Source organism: Pristis pectinata, chromosome 33 (genome assembly GCF_009764475.1).
Source record: "Pristis pectinata isolate sPriPec2 chromosome 33, sPriPec2.1.pri, whole genome shotgun sequence".
NCBI lineage: Eukaryota > Metazoa > Chordata > Chondrichthyes > Rhinopristiformes > Pristidae > Pristis > Pristis pectinata.
This window is the reverse complement of record NC_067437.1, coordinates 8,852,711-8,861,215: the sequence shown is the minus strand read 5'-3', so window position 1 is coordinate 8,861,215 and position 8,505 is coordinate 8,852,711.

Here is an 8,505-nt window from a genome sequence, read left to right as displayed (position 1 = left end):
ACCATCAATTAACAGTCCATGCAAAATGTACTGGACTAGTAATCCAGCAGTCTGGACTACTGATCCAGAATTCACGAGTTTAAATCCAATGGTTCTATTTCGATCGAAAGTGAAAAAAAATATTCAAGAAATAGAATGCCAGTAACAGTACAAATGATTGTGAAGCTGTTGGAGCATTGCTAGAAAAAAAAATACAAATGATTGTCTAATGTCCTTTAGATGAGAATACTCACTGATCTTACCCAGTCTGGACATTGGAACTCCAGCCGTACACCAGTGTGGTTGGTTGTTCAATTATTCATTTGTATAAACACCTCAGCAGTTAAGTTCAAAATGAGTGGATGCATGTTAAACATCTTGACAGCATGGTCAAATTTCAAGACTAAATGTTAGAAAAATGCAGGAAACAGTATCTGCTGTGAAAGGAAATAAATGCCTGACGATCCCTTCTTGGTGTTTAATGAAGTACCTTCTGTACGGTTGAAAATACTTTCCCAAATAATACGAATGACATAAACAATGCAATTTAATTGGTATGCTTAACTGCTGAGCAACATCACAGGTGATCAGACAATGTTCAGAAATGCGATTCTGATGTTTGATATTTACCCTGAAAAGCTGCAGCACAGAATTGACGAACTTTAAGGCTACATTTCTCAAACGACAGTGCCTTAGTGGTTCCTATTCCAGAGGAGGTACATCCTGCTAAAACGTATGACTCACAGTGAAATTAGAGCTTTACCTACTTTCTCATCCATTGGATATCATGATGCGATTGAGAGTGGTAAAAGACCACTCCGTTGTGCAAGGCTCTGCTAATGAGCACGAACAGGTCCTTCAGCCCAACTGGTTCGTGCTGACCAAGATTCCCATCTAAGCTAGTCCCACTTGATCATATCTGGTCAATAGTCCTCTAAACCTTTCCTTTCAATGTACCTGTCCAGATACCTTTAAATGTTGTTAGTGTACCTGCCTCAACCACTTCCTCTGGCAGCTCATTCCATATACTGACCACTCTCCAGGTGAAAAGGTTGCCCATGAGGATCCTATTAAATCTCTCTCCTCTCATCTTAAACCTATGCCCTCTAGTTCTTGGTTCCCCAACCTTGGTAAAAAGACTGTGCACATTCACCCTATCTATGCCCCTCAATTTTATACACCTCTATAAGATCACCCTCATTCTCCTACTCTCCAATCAAAAAAGTCCCAATCTGCTCTCCATAACTCAGTCCCTCGAGTCCTGCCAACATCCTCATAAAGCTCCTCTGCACTCTTTCCAGTTTATTGGCATCTTTCCTAGAGCAGGGTGACCAAAGCTGAACACAATATTCCAAATGTGGCCTCACCAACGTCTTGTACAACTGCAACATAACATCCCAACTTCTATACTCAATAACCTGACTGATGAAGGCCAGCATGCCAAAAGCCTCTTCACTACCCTGTCTACCTGCGATACCACTTTCAGGGAACTGGACAATGCTCTACAATGCACTCACCATCGATTAGTTCCTAGACCCCTTTACTGAAGACACACTGTAACACAGTTCTACATGATTTGCACCCTTGCTGAACATCCAAAGTGCACATGCAAATTCAGCTGTTATAACCATGAGGAATATTGCATCCTTTCCCATCCTCATCTGCCATTCACAAAATTGGGTCCTCAGGGACCCTCTATTCTCTCACTGACCCAACAATCCCCAGCTCACTGAAGGCTGACCGAGTTGCACCTGGGGCTGCATGAGCCAATTTCCACTAACTAAGCAAGGCCAGGAAAGGAAGGAAGGAACATTACAGATGTTGTCTCTCTCAGTTTCACAGAGCACTTTGTATTTACCCTCTGAGCCAATGAGGATGCTTACGGCTGAATTTCAACAACACCAACCTGATGCTTATGTGGCACTTTTAATAATCATGCATCTCATTCCAAGGCATTCCACAAGAGTATTATCAAACAGAACCTGCTGGTGGGACATGGGAGGAGATGGTATATTAGCTGGTCAATGAGCTAGACTTTGTAAGAAGCATCTTAAAAGAAGAAAGGGGAATTGGCAGCTATGGTGAAATAGCAGAGAAAAGTTGAAGCCAAAGTAGACCAGTTGTGATCATATTTAATGGCGGGGCAGGCTTAAGGGGCCAGGTAGCCTACCCCTGCTCCTATTTTCTTGTGTTCTTACGAAAGGGAGGTAGGAGATTTACAGAGAGAAGTGTGAACATCTTGGCAGCTGAAGTCATGGGAGCCAATGGCACAGTGATTAAAATTGGTGGGTGCTGAAGAGGCTAAAATTAAAGGTGAACATCCCAGTGAAGGCTGGAGATTAGGGAGATGGGAAGGGCAAGTGGACTTAAAAACCAGGTCTAGAGTTTTAAGGACAATCACTCACAATTACTGAAAGATCAGAATAGGGAAGTGGTGGCAGAGTGATGTAAATATTTGCTCTTTTGACAAAATAGAGATAATTCATAAGACCATAAGACGTAGGAGCAGAATTAGGCCATTCGGCCCATTGAGTCTGCTCCGCCGTTTGATCATGGCTGATTTATTGTTCCCTCTTAACTCCATTCTCCTGCCTTCTCCCCGTAACCTTTGACGCCTTTAGTAAACAAGAACCTATCAACCTCTGCTTTAAATATACCCAATGACTTGGCCTCCACAGCCATCTGTGGCAATAAATTCCATAGATTCACCACCCTCTGGCTAAAGAAATTCCTCCTCATTTCTGTTCTAAAGGGACGTCCTTCAATTCTGAAGCTGTGCCCTCTGGTTCCAGACTCTCCCGCTACTGGAAACATCCTCTCCACCCAGGCTTTTCAATATTTGGTAGGTTTCAATGAGATCTCCCCTCATCCTTCTAAACTCCAGCAAGTACAGACCCAGAACCATCGAATGCTCCTCATATGTTAACCATTTCATTCCCAGGATCATTCTTGTAAACCTCCTCTGGACCATCTCCAATGCCAGCCCATCCTTCCTTAGATATGCAGCCCAAAAAATTCACACAATACTCTAAATGTGGTCTGACCAACACCTTATAAAGCCTCAGCATTACATCCTTGCTTTTATATTCTAGTCCTCTTGAAATGACTGCTAACATTGCATTTGCCTTCCTTACCACCGACTCAACCTGCAAGTTAACCTTTAGGGAATCCTGCACTAAGACCCCCAAGTCCCTTTGCACCTCTGATTTCTAAATTCGCTCCCCGTTAGAAAACGGTCTACACCTTTATTCCTTCTACCAAAGTGCGTGGCTGTACACTTCCCCACCTGTATTCTATCTGCCACTTCTTTGCCCATTCTCCCAACCTGTCCAAGTCCTTCTGCAGACTCCCTGCTTCCTCAACACTACTTGCCCCTCCACCTATTTTTGTATCATCCGCAAAGTTGGCCACAAAGCCATCAATTCCATCATCTAGATCACTAACATATAACGTGAAAAGTAGCGGACCCAACACCTACCCTTGTGGAACACCACTAGTCACTAGCGGCCAACCAGAAAAGGCCCCCTTTATTCCCACTCTTTGCCTTCTGCCAGTCAGCCAATCTTCTATCCATGCTAGTACCTTTCCTGTAATACCATGGGATCCTATCTTGTTTAGCAGCCTCATGAGCAGCACCTTGTCAAAGGCCTTCTGAAAATCCAAGTAAATGACATCCACTGACTCTCCTTTGTCTACCTTGCCTGTTACTTCCTCAAAGAATTCCAACAGATTTGTCAGGCAAGATCTGCCCTTAAGGAAACCATGCTGACTGGCCTATTTTATCATGAGCTTCCAAGTACCCCAAAACCTCATCCTTAATAATGGATTCTAACATCTTACCAACCACTGAAGTCAGGCTAACTGGCCTATAATTTCCTGTCTTTTGCCTCCCTCCCTTCTTAAAGAGTGGAGTGACATTTGTGATTTTCCAGTCCTCCGGAACCATTCCTGACTCTAGTGATTCTTGAAAGATCACTACTAATGCCTCCACAATCTCTTCAGCTACCTCTTTCAGAACCCTGGGGTGTAGTCCATCCGGTCCAGGTGACTCACCTACCTTCGGACCTTTCAGTTTCCCAAGCACCTTCTCCTTAGTAATAGTGACTACACTCACTTCTGCCCCCTGACTCTTGAATTTCTGGCATGTTGCTGGTGTCTTCCACTGTGAAGACTGATGCAAAATACTTATTCAGTTCGTCCGCCATTTCTTTGTTCCCCATTACTATCTCTCCAGCGTCATTTTCCAGCGGTCCGATGTCCACTCTCCCCTGTCTTTTACTTTTCATATATCTGGAAAAAAAAACTTTTGGTATCCTCTTTTATATTATTAGCTAACTTACCTTCATACTTCATCTTTTCTCCCTAGATTGTTTTTTTAGTTGCCTTTTAAAAGTTTCCCAATCCTCTAGCTTCCTACTAATTTTTGCAATATTGTATGCCCTCTCTTTTGCTTTTATGCTGTCTTTGGCTTCCCTTGTCAGCCACAATTGCCTCATCCTCCCTTTAGAATGCCTCTTCCTTGGGATGAACTGATACTGCATCATCTGAATTACTCCCAGAAACTCCTGCCATTGGTATTGGTTTATGACTGTCACTTGCACCGAGGTACAGTGAAAAACTTGTCTTGTATACCGTTCATACAGATTAATTCATTACACAATGCATTCAGGTAGTACAGGGTAAAACAATAACAGAATACAGAGTAAAGTGTCACGGCTACAGGGAGGCGCATTGCAGGTAGACAATAAGGTGCAAGTCATAACAAGGTAGATTGTAAGGTCAAGAGTCCATCTCATCGTATAAGGGAACCGTTCAATAGTCTTATCACTGTGGGATAGAAGCTGTCCTTGAGCCTGGTGGTATATGCCCTCAGGCTCCTGTATCTTTTGCCTGATGGGAGAGGGGAGAAGAGAGAATGACTCAGGTGGGTGGGGGTCTTTGATTATGCTGGCTGCTTCACCAAGGCAGCGAGAGTCCATGGAGGGGAGGCTGGTTTCCGTGATGTGTTGGGCTGTGTCCACAACTCTCTGCAGTTTCTTGTGGTCACAGGCAGAGCAGTTGCCATACCAAGCTGTGATACACCCAGATAGGATACTTTCTGTGGTGCATTGATAAAAGTTGGTGAGTGTCAAAGGAGACCTGCCAAATTTCTTTAGGTTCCTGAGGAAGTAGAGGCGCTTGTGAGCTTTCTTGGCTGTGGTGTCTTTGTGGTTGGACCAGGACAGGCTGTTGGTGATGTTCGCTCCTAGGAACTTGAAGCTCTCAACTGTCTCGACCTCAGCACAATTGACGTAGACAGGTGCATGTACACCGCCCCCTGTCCTGAAGTCAATGACCAGCTCTTTTGTTTTGCTGACATTGAGGGAAAGATTGTTGTCATGACACCATGTCACTAGCCTCTCTATCTCCTTCATGTACTCCAACTCATTGTTATTTGAGATATGGCCCACTACGATGGTATCATCTACAAACTTGTAGATAAAGTTAGAACAGAATCTGGCCATGCAGTCATGAGTATACAGGGAGTAGAGGGCTGAGGATGCAGCCTTGTGGGGCACCAGTGTTGAGAATAATCATGCTGGAGGTGTTGCTGCCTGTCCTCACTGATTGTGGTCTGTTGGTCAGAAAGTCAAGGATCAAATAGCAGAGTCCCAGGTCTCGGAGTTTGGTGATGAGTTTGCTTGGAATTACAGCATTGAAGGTGGAGCTGTAGTCAATAAACAATAGTCTAACGTAGGTGTCTTTATTGTCCAGATGCTCCAGAGATGAGTGTAGGGCCAGGAAGATGGTGTCCACTGCTCTACGGTCACCCCTGCTAGGATCCCCTTCCAATCAACTTTGGCCAGCTCCTCTCTCATGCCTCTGTAGTTACCTTTACTCAACCGTAATACCGATACATCTGATTTTAGCTTCTCCCTCTCAAACTGCAGAGGGGAATTCGATCATATTATGATCACTACCTCTTAAGGTTCCTTTACCTTAAGCTCCATAATCAAATCTGGTTCATTGTACAACACCAAATCCAGAATTGCCTCTTCCCTAGTGGGCTCAACCACAAGCTGCTCTAAAAAGCCATCTCATAGGCATTCTACAGATTCCTTCTCTTGCAATCCAGTACCAACCTGATTTTCCCAATCTACCTGCACATTGAAATCCCCCATGACCACCGTAACATTGCCCTTTTTACATGCCTTTTCTATCTCCTGTTGTAATTTTGTACCCCATATCCTGGATACTATTCGGAGGCCTGTATATAATTCCCATCAGGGTCTTTTTCAGTTGCTAGGTTTTAAAAATGGGGTCACACATGGCATCAAATTTCCCTACAGAATGGAATGTCTGATTATGTGTTGGGCGAAAAAACCAGAAGTTTGGGTTTGTGGAGAAGCTTAGAGAAAGGGGAGTTTCCGGTTGTTAACCCAAGTCAGTTGTGCTTCTACAAAAAATGTCCTATTGTCGGAAACAAGGACTGCAAGGTATAAAATAACATGTTCCACCATGCTGACAGCTGCATAATACACTGATGATGGACTAATCACAGCAGTTAATCTCTATTAATTAGTCTTCCTTCAGCCCACCACATCTATGCTAACCATCATGCCTATCTATACTAATGAATAAAATATTCAACTGACTCAGACAAGGAGAGGAATGAATTTGTAATCCTAGCTCCAAAGCCATTTGTTCCTCTGAACAACACAACACAGCATGCCCCAAATTATAAACTGTAGGAAGTCTAATTTACGTGAATAAACTAACTGAGCACTTCAAACAATTTCCTAGATTGTCAGCTCAATCAATTGGATAATGTTTCTAGAGATCAGCTTTGAATTTAGCCCTCACTCCCAGCTCAAACTGTACCTTCTGCGTTGACTCTCCTTGACAAGGTGAAATAGTCTTGCTGTACCCAACTCCGAGGCATTGACCACCCAGCAATGCATGTTAATCGCATGCCTGTCCCAAATATGGATTTCCCAACACAAACCCAAGCTAGTATACAAAATGAAAGTTTGTACCAGATCTCCAAACAGAGAGCACTTACGTGGTGGGAAACTAGATAGCATGTTGGGGGCTGGGGGTGGGCATCCTTTTGCTGATCCTCTTCAATCTCATGGAGCCACATGCTGCTGCTGTAGTGTGCTGCTACTACTTAACTACAGGTAACAGGATTCCAGGATGATCAACTTTTCAAAGCTCAAGGGTCAGTAATCATAGTTTGCCAAAAATGACTGAGGTAGCATTCTGCCTCCAAATCAAGCTTCACTCCAAAAACTTGAGCAAAAGGTTCTGGACAAATACCCTATACAGTATATACGACATACAAATTAGCAGAGGTAGGCCCTTGATCCTTAAGTCTTGCTCTGCTATTTAATAAGATTGCAGCTACTCTGATTGCAACCTCAATTTTGGATTCCCTTCACCCCCTTGTTTCTACCACCCTTTGAGGAAGAGATCCAAAGACTCATCACAATTTGAGAGAAAAAAAAGTCACCTCATCTGTCTTAAAAGGGCAAGCATATTTTTTTTAAACAATAACCCCAGTTCTAGATTCTCCCACAAGAAAATACATGCTCTCTACATCCAATGTCATGTTGCCTTAGGATTTTATATTTTCAATCAAGTCATCTCACACTCTTCTAAACTTCAACAGATACAAACCTAGCCAGACCAACATTTCTCTCAAAGACAACCTTCCATTGCAGATCAGTCTAGTATCCTTTCTCTAAACTGTTTCCAACGCATTACCATCCTTCTTTATATATGACCAATACCATACACAGCAACCCGGATGTGAACTCCTCAATACCCAGAGGCTCCCTACTTCTGCATACAATTCTCTTAGCAACAAATCATAATGTTGTTGGTTTTCCTAATTACTTGCTGTGACTGGGTGCTCTAGCCCCTCGTGAATCATGCATATAGACACACAGATCCCTCTGCATCTCCGAGTGTACAATTTCTCACTATTTAGATATGTTGCTTTTTCGTTTTTCCTGCCAAAATGGATAATGTCACATTTTCCCACATTATACTCCATTTGCCAGATCTTTGCCCACTCACACTTAACCTATCTATGTCACTTCTCTTCACAACTTACTTTCTTATCTTTCTAATATCGATGAATTTAGCAACAATACCTTCAGTACCTTCATCCAAGTCTCACTTGTATAAATTGTAAAAAGTTGAAGCCCCAGGACTGATCTCTGTGGCACACACTTATTACATCTTACCAGCCACGACCAATTTATGCCCAGTCTCTGTTTCTTATTAGCCAGCCAATCTTCTATCCACGTCAAAATGTTACCACCTACACCACGAGTACTGCACCAGTGGTGCTATCTTTTAGAGGAACCATTACACAAAGTTCCCATTTGCCCTCTTCGGTAAAAGCAAAACTACCATTGCAGTATTTTGAAGAATAGGGGCAGTTCTCTTCAATGGTCTGCCTAATGGTTAATTGTCAATTATCATCACAAATAGATGAGAGTCACATTATGGGATTTTGTTGACTCTCACCAACTTTAA